Below are 16450 nucleotides of genomic sequence, written 5' to 3'. Positions count from 1 at the left end.
ACATAGGAAATGTACCTCAGTTGGTACATCTCCCTCTCCTCCGCAGCACACTTAGGAGGTGGTTGATCGGCATTCTTTCTCAGATGCCTTCACTGACTCGTTACTGCTCCACTCTGCCTATTTTCAAATGGCCTGTCTACATATAATTCTTTCTTGTGTCTCCAAATCTGCTCCCCCTGCTTTTTGGTATGAATCACCTTGCCATTTGCTACGTAATTCTTTATGACACCTCCAATCTCACACAGGTTTCCATTTGCAAACTCTTTTTTTTTTTTTTTTTTGGCTCTTCCTTCCCCCAGAGTTATGGAAGGCCCACATTATCCAAGAACTGTTATTTTATTTAAAAATTTTTTTTATCATACTATGTATTTTGATCATGTTTCTCCCTCACCCCAACTACCCTATGTTCATTCTATCTATCTATCTATCTATCTATCTATCTATCTATCTATCTATCTATATCTCTATTTCTCAGAGGAGGAGGAGGAGAAAGAGGGAGGAAGGAGGGAAGGAAGGAAGGGAGGGAGGGAGGAAGGGAGGGAGGGAGGAAAAAAAGAAAAATCTATTTTGTGTCCACAGTGTTTTCCTTCCCTGGTGAATCTCTGTTCCTCCTCCCCTCCTTTCCATCTGCTTCCCTCTTGTTGCGAGCTCTCAGATCTACACCACATCAATGAGCCACAGCTACACATGTCCTCTCCATCTTTCACTTTTATGGATGTTCGTTCCATTCAGCCCCTTAACTCCTCCAAGGTATGGTTCATGTCTTACTTACTGTTCATCTCTAACAGACTCCTTTTTGGCTGGCACAGAATAAAATTGGGTCTACTTCATGAAGAACCTTGAACGTCAGGTCCAAAGATTTATTTTATCCTTGAAACAGAACTAAGATTGTGTCCAAAGAAAGGCCGACTCCCAAAAGCACCCTCTTTTCTGCAGATGCACCAGGGACTACAGCCAAGTCATTATCTCTCGTTAATTATAAAGGAACGATATGGAGGAAGGAAATTTCTACCATGCTCCATGTCCCATAGAGCTTTCTGAACGGGATTGTGTGTGTCCAGTGAGTGCTGAAGGAGGCATGCTGCCCTTCATTTCTTATCTCCCTGTTATTAGGAAAGATGGGGTCTGCTGATGACCATGAAATGTCCAAGGAGCCTGTTCTACCCAGACCTTAAGTAGGGCTCAAATGTTGACTGATTTTGTTCTTGATTGAAATAAGCAGAACAGTTATCTAGAGGCATCCAGGAGCATGGCGGTGGAATTATAAACAGCATGGGAAGGCTCCGGGGTGCGGGGGCAGGTAAACCAGGCAGGAGGGGGAATAGAGAGTCATGGAGTAAAGGAACAATTGAGAACCAAGCGTGATGGCACATAGCTATGAAGATGCCGTAGTGAAACCCACTGTTTTGTATGCTAACCTAAATGTAATTTGAAGAAACAGAGAATCGAAAACAGAATCAAGCACTTTGTTTGTACGATTGTTTGATGAGTTCTTCTCTAAAAGCTACAGTCTTGTTTAAAATGTAAAGCTTAAAACTGCAATGGTAAATGTGGGGCCAGAGAACTCGAATAAGCAAAAACAAAAGGGAGGCATTTCGCGACACTTGGGCTGAAAGGTCAGTGTTTCATCTTCCCTCTGCCAGCCGGGATTTCTTTGACTGGGCTAGCTCTATGGCTATGTCGGGAAGCTGTCAGTCTTCATTATCACAGATTTGCAGTGAGAGGTTCACCAGCTTGATAGAATTTGTTATGCTAGCATCAATATTCCTGGCACAAATTCACGGACATGCGCAGAACAGTGAGAAAATGTGAGCCGCCCGACTTGGCAAGGTGACGCTCTGCCCTGTAGTTTCTGTTCCCATACTGAAGAGAATGTGGGTTTTTTTTGTGTGTGTGTGTGTGTGTGTGTCATATGCTGATGGGATTTAGTATTTTGGTGCATCTTGTGGATGACTTAGCTATTAAAAGATGTCCCCAAGTATAGTGCTGGATGTTGTTCCCAAGCGCAGGAACATGAGGTGCTTTATGAAGGAAATGAGCATATTACTTACATAAGCTTCCTTTAGGTAAGCAGTTAGCTGTGAGTTCATCATCTGTGAACCAACAGCTTGTATCACATGAGGCCTCTTCAAGTAAGTTTATTTACACACATCTAAAGCAAGGTTCTGCGCTTTTGGTGAGGGGGAAATGCGATCAAAGATGTCAGGAACAACCCCTGTTTCCTCTAGGGCAGTGGTGCGCAGCCTTCCACCCTTAATACAGTTCCTCGTGTTGTGGAGACCCCCACCCACACAGCATAAAAATATTTTCATGGGTACTTCATAACTATAATTTTACTACTTTCATGAATCGTAATGCAAATATATGATATTAAAGATGTCTGAGACCCACTGGTTGAGAACCACTACTCTAGAGGCAACCATTTTGCCTTCGTTGAGTTAACATTTACAGTGGCTCCATAGAACAAGACTCCTGAGACTGCTAAGACGCAACTCCATGTGCATTCAAAGACTCTATCACTCTTGGTTACCAGTGACCAGGACCAAACATTCCACAACCAGTAGATCCCATGAGGTATTGATACAGAACCAGAGCCTTGATGTTGACAGCAGACTCGTTGGAATTGACCCTCAAAGTCACTATCCACTACAAGGGAGATTTCACTATTCTTTCTGTCTTTCTAAGGCAAGGTTTCACGATTGCTAGGAAAATTAAGTTATGGGCATAGAGTCCAGCATGGTGTTTAGGATGTAGTAAGCATGTGTAACTTTGTCACTCTGACTAAGTATCTGACAGGAAGCAACTTAAGGAAGGGAGAGATTGTTTGGGCTCACGCATTGAGGATATAGTTCACCATCACAGGGCAGGAACACCTCCTAACAGGCAGCAGGAACATGAGGCTGCTTGTTCACATCTCAGTTAATCAAGAAGCAGAAAGAAAGTAGAATGCTGGGATTCTGCTGCCTTCCTCCTGTCTGTCTTTTTATCCAGGCTAGGATCCCAGCCCACGGGATGATGTTGCCCACATCTAGGGCAGGCTGTCCCCTTCATTTAAACCTCTCTAGAAAGGCCTTCACAGGCATGCCCAAAATCATGCTTTGTTGACATCCTACCTATTTTTAATCTAGTCAAGTTCGCAATCAAAATTAACGATTACAAACTGCTTGCCACCATGTCGTTATCGACCGTCACTCTTTCTTTCTCAAGTAGATGTCATCTCTATTTCAAGGACACTATAAGAACGAAAACGACTTCCTGTGGGCAAGACTCTGCATTTGGCAATGGGACAAGGGAAGTCCTACTTACGTGGAAACGTATGTCAAGAGCAAGGCAGGAAGCAATTTTCTGTCAAAAAATATAGCTCTCTACCGCATACCAGTTAGTATCCCAATGTCTACGTACATGCAGCTCAGTTGGACGTAAACAACAACACAACCCTCTAATTGTCAACACTACTCACAAATAGAGCTCTATAGATTGCTCAGCCTGTCCTTGAGTTCAAACTAAAACATCATGTCCCAATTCATCCAGCATTCCCAGTGGAGAAGACGGCGACACTTTGCCATTATAGTACTGACCCCTGTGCGCGTTCCTCAGATGGGTAGCACTAGTCTTGGACCCCATGCAGTGGCCTCTGGCATGGATAGACATGGAGCCAGATGAGCCCAAATGCACTGCTAGGTGATGTAGACATAAACTCTCTGATTCTACCGAGGAAGAGGAGGCAATAAACAATGGATTAGCCTTGAAAAGGAATCTCTGAAATCGCATCATGCTTTTCTCACTGAGACCTCCTTTAGCATTTTTTTTTTGCCTCATTATTCTAAAAGAACAGATGGCTGCCACCCAGCCTCAATTTTTAACTCCTAACTGCCTCTTGTCTCACCTTACTTTCATGACAGGGAGTTCCCAGGGAAGGTAGAGGAACCCATCCAGGCCATCTACTTCACCAGTAGTTGCCATTTGTTTCTTTAAAAAAACAAACAACCCAAAAGGTAATGTTCTACCCCCTTAGCTGGAACAAACAGGTCTCATCCGTTCTCAAAACAGGGAGGAGACCCAGGAAATCCCAAGTATAAGGAGAAATAACACACGGCCCCTGAATCTCTACGGACCGAAACCTGCTGAAGACAGTAATTACAGAGAACGTCTTCCAAAGAGTATCGGAGCACATCTGGAAATTAAATAACAACGGGGAGGGTTCTAATCAGTTGGCGTTTCCCAGGTAATCCCTTAAGACAATTAATAAAATGCTACACACAGAGAGGCAGAGAGAAATCTCGACTCTGCTCCGCTTATGCAAATTCTTGAAAAGAGAGCATCGGAAGTTCACCTCCAGTGGTCTGGCCTGTGTTAAGTGCCCTCCTTGTGGGGCTCCACAAAGATCACCGGGATCTGCCGATTTTGCAACTGTCTCCTTGGGTTGCCTTTTGTCTGTGCTGAATGGATGTGCGGCTGCTTCCAACTAGTCCGTTTGACACTACACCATTCTGACAGCATCAGCGCGGCCCAGCCCTAAGGAAGAAGGCCGTGTGCTGTGGGAGGCAAGGATGTGGAAAACACATTTTTCCTGAGAAATACCCTGACAAGGGGACTCCCGCCAAAGAGCCAAGGTCGAAATTAAGCCTGGATCGGGCTCTCCCCTGACAAGGGGGAGGCATTTATTTGGCGATCTTCTTTGTTAGGAAGATGGTTGTTGGACAGTGTAAAGAAAGAGGAAGTGACTTCAACCTTTTCCTTATCTGTGAAAGCAACCATTCCTCCCCGTGAGTTGGTACAGCTAGTCTGTGAAGAACCGTGGAGTGGAGCCAAATTGAGGCCAGAGGAGGAAAAAAAAAAAAAAGAGGCCATGTCTAGACTTCACAGCCTCCTCCGTCCCTTCCTCTTCTCTTGCTGCGTTTCCCCTTCCCTCTGTTCTTCCAGGTACGCGCTAACCTCTTGTAAATCAAACGCCCTATGTGCTGCAACAACACTTTGATCTGCTTGGCCTGGGGAATACACATTCAAGTCTTTTCTCTAAAAGCTCACATTGAATCCCTAACCCCAGCCCCTCGAACTACTACCGTGTTTTGGAGATCAGGGTCATTGCCAAAGTAACTAGGTTGAAATGAAGTCATTAGGATGACTTCATTCTAATCAAATATGACTGGCATTCCTATTAAAAGGGAAAACTTGGAGGCAGACACATAGTAGGGATGAGAATACCCAGTGAGCGAGAGCTGAACATCCAAACAGCCAAGAAGATGGTCTTCAAACAGAGCTCTCTTTCACAAACCACAGCAGAAACCAACCCTGCAGATTCTGACTCCCAGCTTCCGGAGCTCTCAATGGTGCATTTCCACGCAGAAACCATTCCTCAGTGGCACTTTGTTATGGCAGTCCCAAGACGACAGAGCTCTGAGCCACGCCTGTGCACTTGTGCCCCAACACAAGGGAGCTCTGAGACCCTTGGGTTATTTATTTCATTGCTGTATCGTTAATTTAAAGCCATGGAGGTGGGCCTAATGTTACACACATAATCCAGCTGAATTCTGGAGGCAGAAAGTTCCCAAGTTCAAGACCATTGTGGACAACCTGGTAAGACAGTCTCAAGAATTCCAAGTGATGGAAACTGGGCCTGCAGCTCAGTGGAGTTGCCTAATGTGTGAGATCTTTGCTTCAACTCCCAGTACCACAAAATAGAAAAGCTGTCGATTAATTAGGCCACCCATTTGTTGCTTTTATTTTTATGTGTATGTTCGTGTATGTGTGAGGAAGAACTCATGTGTGTAGAGGCATATGCATTTGTGTACGTGTGGATGTGGGTGTCAGAGGACAACCTTGGGTACTATCCTGCGTAATGCCATCCACCTTCATTGAGAAAGGGTCTCTCCTTGGCCTGGATCAACAATTAGGCTAGACTAGCTGGCCAGCAAGCCCAGAGACCCTCCAGTCTCTGCCCCCTCGTTCTGGGATTACAAGTGTGCGCCACTGCACCTGAGAGGTTCCTAAATTCACCATTTAACGAAAACATCTAGACTGCTGGTTTACTTCCTTTTGCTCTGTTTAACTCTTCCCACTTCTTCCTTATTTTATTCTAGTCCTGCAGATCTACTGAGGTCTCAGAGAGAAGCCTGTTCCCTTATCTCAGGACTTCTACACATGTGGTGCTCTCGTCCTTCCGAAGCTCCCACACAGCCCAACATCTGGCTAACTTCCACTTACAAGCACTGTACTCACACAGATGTGGTGAGCTGCCCTGTTTGGGGGATGTCATTCCAGAACTCTGCAAAAATCAGGTGAGAAGCTTTTCCCTGGTGACTCCTAGCACGGCAAGCTTGTGGAGTGTGTGTGTGTGTGTGTGTGTGTGTGTGTGTGTGTGTGTGTGTGTATGTATGTGTGTATGTATGTGTGTGTGTGTGTGTGTATGTGTGTGTGTGTGTGTATGTATGTGTGTGTATGTGTGTATATGTGTGTATGTGTGTATATGTGTGTATGTGTGTATGTGTGTGTGTATGTGTATGTGTGTGTGTATATGTGTGTATGTGTGTGTGTGTATGTGTGTATGTATGTATGTGTGTGTGTATGTGTATGTGTGTGTATGTATGTATGTGTGTGTGTATGTGTATGTGTGTATATGTGTGTATGTGTGTATGTGTGTGTGTGTGTGTGTGTGTGTGTGTGTGTGTGTGTGTGTATCAAGACGTGTATTCCTGTGATGAAAACCTCTTCCTTTGATCACCTCACCCACTGGACTAGAGGCATGGCTGCCCCCCATTCAGCTGCCGAATCACAATACCAGGCTCAGTGAGTGTCATGAAATTTAGCTTCGCACGACAATAATGCATCAAAACGTCTTGTGTCGGAGGCTGCTGGTGTAACCGGGTTAGAGAATGCTCACCTAGAATGTTCAAGGCCTGGGCTTCCACCCCCAGCACCCAAACAGACCATTGCTTGGGAGCAGTGCTCTTAACTAATTAATCTGAAGTAACTCCAACAGGAAACTCCACCTTTTCGTATTGGCAACGGTCCTCATCCTCAGAATTCAGAAAGCAGTGCTATAGTCCGGTAGCCCTACAGACAGACCAAGGGCAGAGTCCAGCCTGCAGAATAAGGTACCTCGGCCATCCCAGAGCTCCGAGTGACTTTCCCTGGGAGTACCAGCTTGGAGGCACCATGGGTACCCTGCAATCCCTCTGTGGGCACTCACCCCTTTTCTCATTAGCATTGGATGCTTTGAAAAACGTTCCCCTGAAATTCCTCATCAAAGGCACTTCCTTAACATTCCACTTCCCAAACTTGCTCCTGTAATTCTAAGCAAAAGTTTAGTTGTTGTCTTTTTTTCAGAGAAAACACACCTAATATCCAAAAGCTGTGAGAGAGATTCAGAAGGGTAGACGTGAGAAAACTTTTTTTTTTCCCTTGTAAGAGGAAATCTGTCAAAGAAATACGAGCAGTTCTTTCCTTTTGTCTGGTAGAAGGTGCACAGTGCCGTAAACAAATAACTAATTCTTATCTTGACTGTCCCTTCCCTGGACTCTGCTGGGGACAAGTGCCAAGCAATGAGGGTAGAAGTGAGGGTGGACAGGGTCACATCCTCCTCAGGATGGCAGTCCTTGGGTAGTAATGTGTTAAGCCATTGAGATCGAGGAAGAGAGTTTTGGCTTCCTCTGTGACCAGATCTCACACCATAGCCACAGCTGCCCTTACCCTCTCAGGGATCATCCTGTCTCAGCCTTTGGGTGCTGGCGATCACAGGTATGAGCATCCTGCCAGCTCACGGGTTCTGTTTGGAATCATCTTTACGTCTTTCTACAGATTCAGAAAAGGAAAACTCTAGCTTCGCTTCAGAATATGTTTACGCAGCTCTGCGTCACAGAAGGACGTAGATACAGTTCTTGGTGGGTTTATCCGTGAGGTACTCAGACAAGAAAAAACCGGGCAGCGCCGCTGAGGAAGTGAAAAGACGTCGCCCTTCCAAATGGAGAAAGGGTCTGTCTGTCTGTCTGTCTGTCTGTCTGTCTGTCTGACCTCCCTTGAGTCCCCAGCCCTGCCCCACCTTGTCCCTGTAGACCCTAGAGAGAGAAACCCTGTCTTAGTTGTTTGCAAGCCCAGGCTCCCATGCCAGATGTAGCTCTTCGCTGACCTCCCTCGCTGTCCTGTTCACAAGGCTGACATGTTTGTGTCCATAGCTACCCTCTCTCTCCTCCCCCTTTGCCAGAATTTTAGCCCCAATATGCCGATTGTCCTATACTTCCATGACTTCAGACCTTAAACATCTTGAGCCACAGTGGAGAATTCTGTAGAGCACTTTCCGAACAACTCAGCTTCTAATCTCTTCCCTTCCCCCGCCAGCCGGCTCACCAGGGCAATGGTTTCCTCAAAGAATTCCAACAAATTATTTAGGCCCTACTCCCGCTTCCTGAGATGACGTCGGCTGTCTTTAATCAAGCTTGCTTTTCCAACTGTTCCTGATTTGATACCTTCAAGCAGTTCGAATGTTTTCTTCAACAAGCCCTGCGCTGCTTCTCATTCTGTGCATACTCACAACCATTGATAACGCGTCAGCCCTGGAATGTGTGGGACACAGGGAAAAAGGCCTCCTTACAGCGGCGGCTCCTTTTCACAGGAAGAGACCTTTCTCCTTCAAAAGGCGACAGTCAATGCTTGTCGTCAGAATCAGTGTCTGTGCCTGCACGATTTGTGAGCATTTCCTTTACATATCTGAACAAATGTTTAAGTTAGACCGTCCCAATGATGTGGTCCCAGCACCACGTCGTCCCTACACTAATTGTAATGGGTATTTACTTCATGGTAGCGGTGCCAAATCTCGACTTCTGAAGTCAAGTGGTTATGTTATACAGACGTGCAATTAGATAGCTATGAAACATTTGCTGAAGGCTTGGATAGTTGAAAGCCTTCTGCTCGACTTGTACACAGATATGTATATTCTTATAGATATGTATATTTTAGAATACATGTGTATCTCCACAACACCTCATGTGTGGTCATAATACCCATCACATAAACTTCTTCATTTTTCCAAACCCTGGGATACAATTTCAAACCACATATAAACGGACTTTATACTGCACACATGTGCCACACTGGGCCCTACCACACAGATGGCATCATTATTTCCACACGGACTGATTCACAGTCTAAACCCAGGGAAGGGTCTCCAAGAGAAGATGTTTGAGGACCGACTTTCCAAATGGAAAATCTCTGTGGGAATGTCCAGAATAACTCTGATACTTTAGTGGTGGGGGCGGGACAATGAAGAAGGCCCCCCAAACCAGGACCAAAACCAAACAAAAGGAGCAGCATTAAAAAGTTATGTGATGAAGTGGGATGCTATAAAGCTTTTATTACGGCTTGTTTGGAAAGAGCTTGCTTAACAAACACAGCCATCTTCTATTCAAATGTGAAACAATAAAACGTTTTATGGTATACTATCACATACCACGATGTGGATGGGATGGTTAGGTTCAATCAAATCTTGGAAAAGAACAGCGTATGTTTGTTCTTCGAGGAAAGTCGGCCCTTTAAAAGACATGGAAAAGAAAGAAGGGAGGAGGGGGAGAGAAAGGGGAGCAGAAAAAGGTCTACAGAGTCCTGGGGATGGGAAATTGTCTGGAAATGACACCAATTGGGGACTAGGGACAAAAGAGAAGCAAGCCCTTGTCCTGGAGGAGGGGAGACCAGGGTGAGAAATGAGAACTGTTCTCACGTATTTTAAGGGAGAGTTGTTAATTGCAGAGTTACAACGTCAAGTGAAAAGGGGCAGAGGGAGAGCCCATGGGTAGACATTGGAGGGAAGGGTGGACTTGTCTCAATAAAGACCATCCTGCATGAAGACCATGGCTTCACCACAAAGGAATGGCCTGTGCTGTGTTGCTGGATCCTAACGGCTTCCTCAGGGGAAGGGGCTGAGAAGGCACGGGCGTCAGAGCCACAGACACTGGGCGTCAGTTGAAGGCAAGCATGGGACACAAACCCGAGACCCTGAGCATGAGAGTCTCATGCTCCACAGACTGAGCAATTGAGTGCTCCAAGCCTGAATGTTGGTCAGAGGCTCAGTCAGCCTCCAGTAAGGGTGGTCTACACTGCTACAGTTTGGATCTTAAGTGCCCCCCCCGAAAGCTCCTGTGTTTCAGGTATAGTCCCCAGGGCAGACCCGGTAGGGGGCGTTAGAATTTTAACAAGTGTTCAGCCTAACAGGTAGCCTTTCGATAACTGGAGGTTTATCCCCAAAGGGGATATTGAAACCCCAGTTCCTTTCTTCTCCTGTAGTCCTTATCTGACATCCTCTCTCATTGTGATGAACATCCTTACCCAAGGACCCAAGCCACAAGACCCATGGATCATGGGATCTGCAGAATGACGTGCCCAAAATAAACCTTTCCCTTCACAAATGGGCCTATCTTGGGTATTTGTTACAGTGACCGGAAGCTGACTAACATACACAGGCAATGGATTCCCACAGCCAGCCGACCCCAGATGAGGTGACCTGCATGATTCTGACTGAGTTTAGGTGTCCACGAGCCTAGGAATGGCTTAAAACTCCAAAACAGCCATTCCAGACATGCTCTAAAAATCTGACTGTGCCCCTAAATAGGATTTCCACTAAGACAGCGACATGTACTAAATGGACCTCATTATTTGCTGTTCCCTGTGAAGAAAGGAGTTCTCCCTTTTAAACAAAAAAAAAATTTCAAGAGTAAAGCCTTCCTTAAATTTGGAGCACAAAGGTTTTTTTGGGGGTGGAGTGTTCTTTCTGTTGTTTATTCATGGTCCCTCTTGTTAAATATGATGCAGTTTGGAGCCCAGGTATACTGCCAGACCACAGAGGGGCTCCCACACCTGCTAGGGCCTCTTTTCCTAGGCCACCTCCCTTCATCATTCCTTGCTGTGTCTTTGTGGGTTCCGTTCTGGACTCCCTTAGTGTATTTCCCTTCGGAGGTAAGAGGAAGGACACCACTGCTCTGCTCTTCCCTGGTCAAGCAGGCAAACAGCCTTTTGGAAGAGATCAGGATACAGAAGTCCATGAATCCCAGAGGCGGGCTCATTCTCTTACTCCCGTTTTCTCGTCAAACTTGCCCCCTTGAGTAGCCAAGAAACAGACTCCCTGCGCCATCCTTCCAATGGATTCTGTCACCATGCTTACTTCACGACACAAGAGAACCTGGGACAGAAGAGAGCAACCGAAGTCATGAGGAGTTTCATCCTAATTAAGTACCTCTCATTCCTCAGAGGCCTCCAGAGCCTGTCCCTCAGCATGCCACGCCCTGATCCTCGCTGCTGAGAGCCAACCCCGATGCTAAGCACCGAGCAGGGAGAGCCCACCAAAGCGGCGGTAAATTCCACCCCAGGCAGTCATCCCCCTTCCTAAGCATTCACACTTCTCCAAGGCTCTGCCCTGTTGATGCGGCAGTCTAGACAGGAGTTCCTGTGTGTGTGTGTGATTTGTTCACGCATTTTCCCCACCTTCCTTTTGGGGTTCCCTTCTAAGATGCTATTTTTCCCTCTTATGTAGAATTCCCAGTTTAAGGAACTTACCAGAACCCACTTCAGAAGGAGAGTCTGTGAAGACGGGGTGCCTCACAAGGCACAAAGGCAGCTGTCATTTAAGTTTTCGGTCACATAGAAATAGCTTATGAAGCAAAATATTAAATGCGAACAGCACATGACTCTAAATTCCTTCACTGAAAAAGCATCTCCTTGGCTATGTGGAGGACTGAGAGACACCTGAAGCAAACTGATGTGCCGTTATCCAGGAAGACATCAGGATAACCGGTGCCAGAGTGTGTGCTTTATAGTACCACTGGCTTTATATTTAATATCTCATACATCTCACACAGTGAACCTATGACAATGCAGCAGTATATTACTTTTACCCCAAAGGGGAAAAAACATGATTGGAGAGATGAAGCATGGCCTGCCTCAGTTCAGGCGAACTCTGAATTATTGGAGCCCTTGTTCTTCTGGATTCCAGGATCTGTTCTCTGACCCAGCATGTCCCCCCTCACCCCAGATGTCTCTCCAATAGTGGATAGAAGACATTTCCATTTATAGTATACTCTTCTCTTTCCACTGGAGACAAATCCAGTGTTTGTCTGGTTGTGATTTGAGGCCAACTCCCGAGCATTTGAAGTTCTCCAGTGTGCGAGGGCTCTGGGAGATGCCACAGGGGTCTTCAATTGGGTTGTGTTTCATTTCTGCGGCTCCCTGAGCCTTGTTTCTCTAAAGTCTAAGATTGAGCTTGGGAGGGGCAAGAGGGGGGGGGAGATGTAGTCAAGCGTACATTTCTCACTGAAAGGGCAACTGTCTACTGAGTCCTCGCAGTAACCCGAGTAGGTGTGTTACTTAATATGCCGGGAGAAAATGCCCACCCCGAGAGTCTGAAATCGTGGATTTAATAGGCCTCCCACCGCTGCTCGGCTGCCTTCCTAGGGCTTGCTGAACTGTTTCCTCGTCCAGTAGACCCTTCTGTCAGAGACTCTGGGATACGGTGATTATCGATCTGTGGCAAGGGGTGACAGGTGGCTGTTCTGCAATTGTGGACTATTAAAATTGATGTTAAAGCGTTTCCCGCAAAGGGTGAAGAGAAACCAGGATAAGAAAGCAGCATTTGGTCTTGCACCTGACTGTGTCTGCATTTTGTGGGAGAAGGTGTTCTGGCTCTCATCCAGCCTTCTACTCAGAAAACCTAAGTCTTCCAAAGACCTGTTCTGGGAATACCTTGGCATGTGGACACACTGGTCAGCCATGCACAAGCTGAGCCTGTGCAGAGTCTTGCTTAGGTGGGACCCCTCCCCCCACTCAGCAACACCCCACTCTAGAGGAGGTAGCTTAGGAGGAGACAGCTGCCCCTTCACACAGGCTTCCCCCCTTTTAAAAGAGCAAGACTCCACTGCATCGCTCTAAGACAATGGCTGTTCAAGATGCAATGGCCTCTGAGCTGAGATATAATGAACGTCATTGACGGAGAGACTTCTATAATTCACTAGATGAACTTGTTACGATTGTAAAGCCATGGATCTGGAACATTCTTCAGAAGTGCATGCTTCATGAAGTCAAAGAATAGAATTGGCCTTTTGACCATATTTATCTCCTCTTGGAGACCGTAGAGAGGTCACCATGGCAGGGAAGCAAGAGCTATTTGGCTGTGTGTTTTATAACAATGACTAGACGTCTGTTCTTTGCTCATGTTTCTGGGTTTAATCCTTCGTGGAAATGGCTGCGCCTCTGTCTTGAGAGCTCTTACATTCTCTCCACTTTGGCCTAGCCGGAGATTCTAGGAAGAAAGTACGACTATTTCTGAGACCAAGAACACACCGTGTAGACTTCCTTTCTGAAAAACTTTCTCAGAGAATGAAACCGGACTCAACCATGTGTCTGTATTAGCACTCCTCTGTCCTGGTCGGCATCTGGACTTCCTCCCTGGGTTTGGAGATGTCTCCACTTTAGGATTCCTGGTGGGTGGTCATCACATCAGCCAGCATGGAGACTAAAGATGCTGCCTACCCACTGCATCACCTTTTTATCTATCTATCTATCTATCTATCTATCTATCTATCTATCTATCTATCTATCTATTTAAGAGCTAGGGTCCAAGCAGGAGATCCAGGCATCCCAACACTATCTTCACCCCTTGGAGATCGCCAATCTGGAAGTCATAATGCAAGGAGCGTGGGCAGAAAGGGGGATTGGCAGTGGCGGCAGTCATAGGATAACGAAGGCGCTGTCCCCAGGGAACGCAGCACCAGACAGTATCCAGTGCTGGCCGCTGACACCTGCAGAGTCCAGGGGGCACAGCCAGGTATGGTGGGTGCTCAGCAGAGTTCAGTCTGGCCATCCCCCCCCAGCCCCCCCCCCCCACTGTACAACCGAAGCATTGACTTAAATGACACAAATGACTTAGAATAGATAAAAACAAGTTCCAACTTCCTAATTTTAAAATGTATGTGTGTGTGCAAATGTATGTGAGTGATGTGTGGAGGTGGGGAGTGGTGTGTGTGTGTGTGTATGAGTGGTGTATGTGTGAGAGAGTGTGTGTGTGTGATGTGTGTATGAGTGTATGTGTGTGAGATGTGTGTGTGTAAGTGGTGTGTGTGTGAGAGTAGTGTGTGCATATGTGAGTGCTGTGTGAGGAGTGTGTGTATGTGTGTATGTGTGATGTGTGTGTATGTGTCCGTGTGCATGAGTGCTGTGTGTATGAGTAGTGTGTGTGTGTGTGTGTGTGTGTGTGTGTGAGAGAGAGAGAGAGAGAGAGAGAGAGAGGTATGTGTGTGTGAGTGGTGGTGTGTGTATGTGAGTGGTGGGGAGGGATGGGTGTATGTGGTGTGTCTGTGTGTGTGAGAGAGTGATGTGTGTGTGTTGTCCTTCTCTATCACTTTCTACCTCATTCCCTGGACCCAAAGTCTCTCTCTGAACCCGCAACGAGGCAGCCAGCCAGCCACAATGACACTACTGTCTCCCACAGCCTGCTCAACCAGAACTAGGTCACCTGCAACTCTGCCCTGAATTTCACACGGTTCTTGGGATTTGAACTCACGTCTGCACAAGTGCTCTCACCCCTGAGCTATCTCTTCTGCTCTTCACTTTGTAAAATTACAGAAAATCAACTTAAAATATAAAACTAAGTTAGTATGGTTCGGTCTCTGAAGGGGCACAACATGGGAGCAGCCATGAACCACGTGGTGATACTCTAATCCATGCTGGACCACACGTTTGATGGCTTTTACCTATTGTCTGAATGTGTAGTGGGCTATCCTGTCGACTCTGTTCTCCACATCTGAACAACGGAATCACAGGATAATGCATTTCTCAGAGGTGCAGAAACAGGGTCAAAGATGCCATACGATGAGGAAACAGGAGGAGCTAACTGGGGAAGAGAGGAAGCCAGCTGCAGGGGGAGGGACAATGGGGGGGAGGACAGAGGTGGGGTACAGTGAAGAGAGACAGATGGAGGAGGGAATGTATGGGAGCCGAGTCAGGACACATCTGTAGGAAAATGTCACCATCAAACACAGTATTTGATATGCTGACCTAAAAACTGATTTAAGAGAAATTACTCCCCCTCAAAAAGGCTTGGAGTTGTTTGCCATTGTGAGTTTTCCCACCGTTTTCCCTGTAGGTCACAAGTCATCTGTCTGTCCAACATGCACATACTATGAACACTGCCATGGTCATTTAGGGGTCCCATTGGTTTTCAACATGGCCATTGTGGCGTGGCAGTGTCTCTGTCGCCCCCACAGATTCAAACAAACCAGACAGAAACTACAAAATGCTTCCTTTACATGAGCAGATGAAGGATTTTCTAAGGACAGACATACAGAAAAGAATACACCAGCCATGGGCTAGGTGTTACTATATTTTCAAACATTTACCTCCAAGTCTTGAAATGGACATCCTGTGAATAACGGAACTAATTTGTATAAAACCTACCTTTTGCATACCTCTGTAGCCCAGTGCCTAGTCCAGAGTGGATTCTCAAAAAATAAAAATAAAAATAAAATCCTTATCAAATGTTGACATAGGAGCATGGGGAAGGCATTAATCAGGGCTGAGGCGGTCTCTTCATCTGGTAATGCAATTGGCTCTGCAGTCAGAGGACCTGGGTTTGAATCCTGACTCCCTGACTTCCCAGGCTGTGTGTCAAATACATTGCTTGCATTCTGGTTGTTTGAATAAAATGCAGATAATAACACTCCTGACACCATGCAGGTGTTTGAGAAGCAGTTAAGTTCATATCTATCTGTCTGTCTGTCTATATCATCTATCTATCTATCTATCTATCTATCTATCTATCTATCTATCTGTCATCTATCTTATTGTGAACTACACCTATCATCTCTGTGTCTCCTGTGTGCACCCATGCATGTGTGTATGTGTGTGTGAAGTATATAGGATATGACTTATAATGAGTGTTCAAAAATTATCGACAGTGATTAATTTTTAGAACCAGATAGAAGGGATAGATGGGAGTTTTTTAAAAAGGAGGTTTTTAGGTTCAATGGTGAGAGAATAAGAAAGATCAAATATAGAAATATGTATTTTGTGAGTAAATTAGAAGATGCAATTGAGTTTAGTTGTCAGAGCCAGAGGGCAGAGCGGTACCTTGGCTGCTGCATGAGAATTCCTCAGCTCTCAGGCCCATTGTGGAGGCTTCTCTCACTGCTTTCCGGGACTCCCAGAACCAGCTTCCTGCACCCAGGGTGAGCTCACACAGCCGCTCTGCCAATTCTCCTCTTAGAACTGAAAAGTCAGAGCCAAAGGTATTTAGTACCTCAGATCGATAACCTCATCCACTGGCAACCCCAAGGCCCGCGAGTTGAATTTGCATGTGGACTGCAGCAGATGCACAGTTAGGAAACAGCTTCGTGTTCTGGAAGCATCCGGCCCTTTTTTGCAACGGTTCTTCGTTTCTTGACATTCTGAGGGGCTATTGTACGCTCAGGGTGATCCA

Source organism: Peromyscus maniculatus, chromosome 18 (assembly GCF_049852395.1).
Source record: "Peromyscus maniculatus bairdii isolate BWxNUB_F1_BW_parent chromosome 18, HU_Pman_BW_mat_3.1, whole genome shotgun sequence".
Lineage (NCBI taxonomy): Eukaryota > Metazoa > Chordata > Mammalia > Rodentia > Cricetidae > Peromyscus > Peromyscus maniculatus.
The sequence above is the reverse complement of the archived record's forward strand: the minus strand, read 5'-3'. Positions refer to the sequence as shown.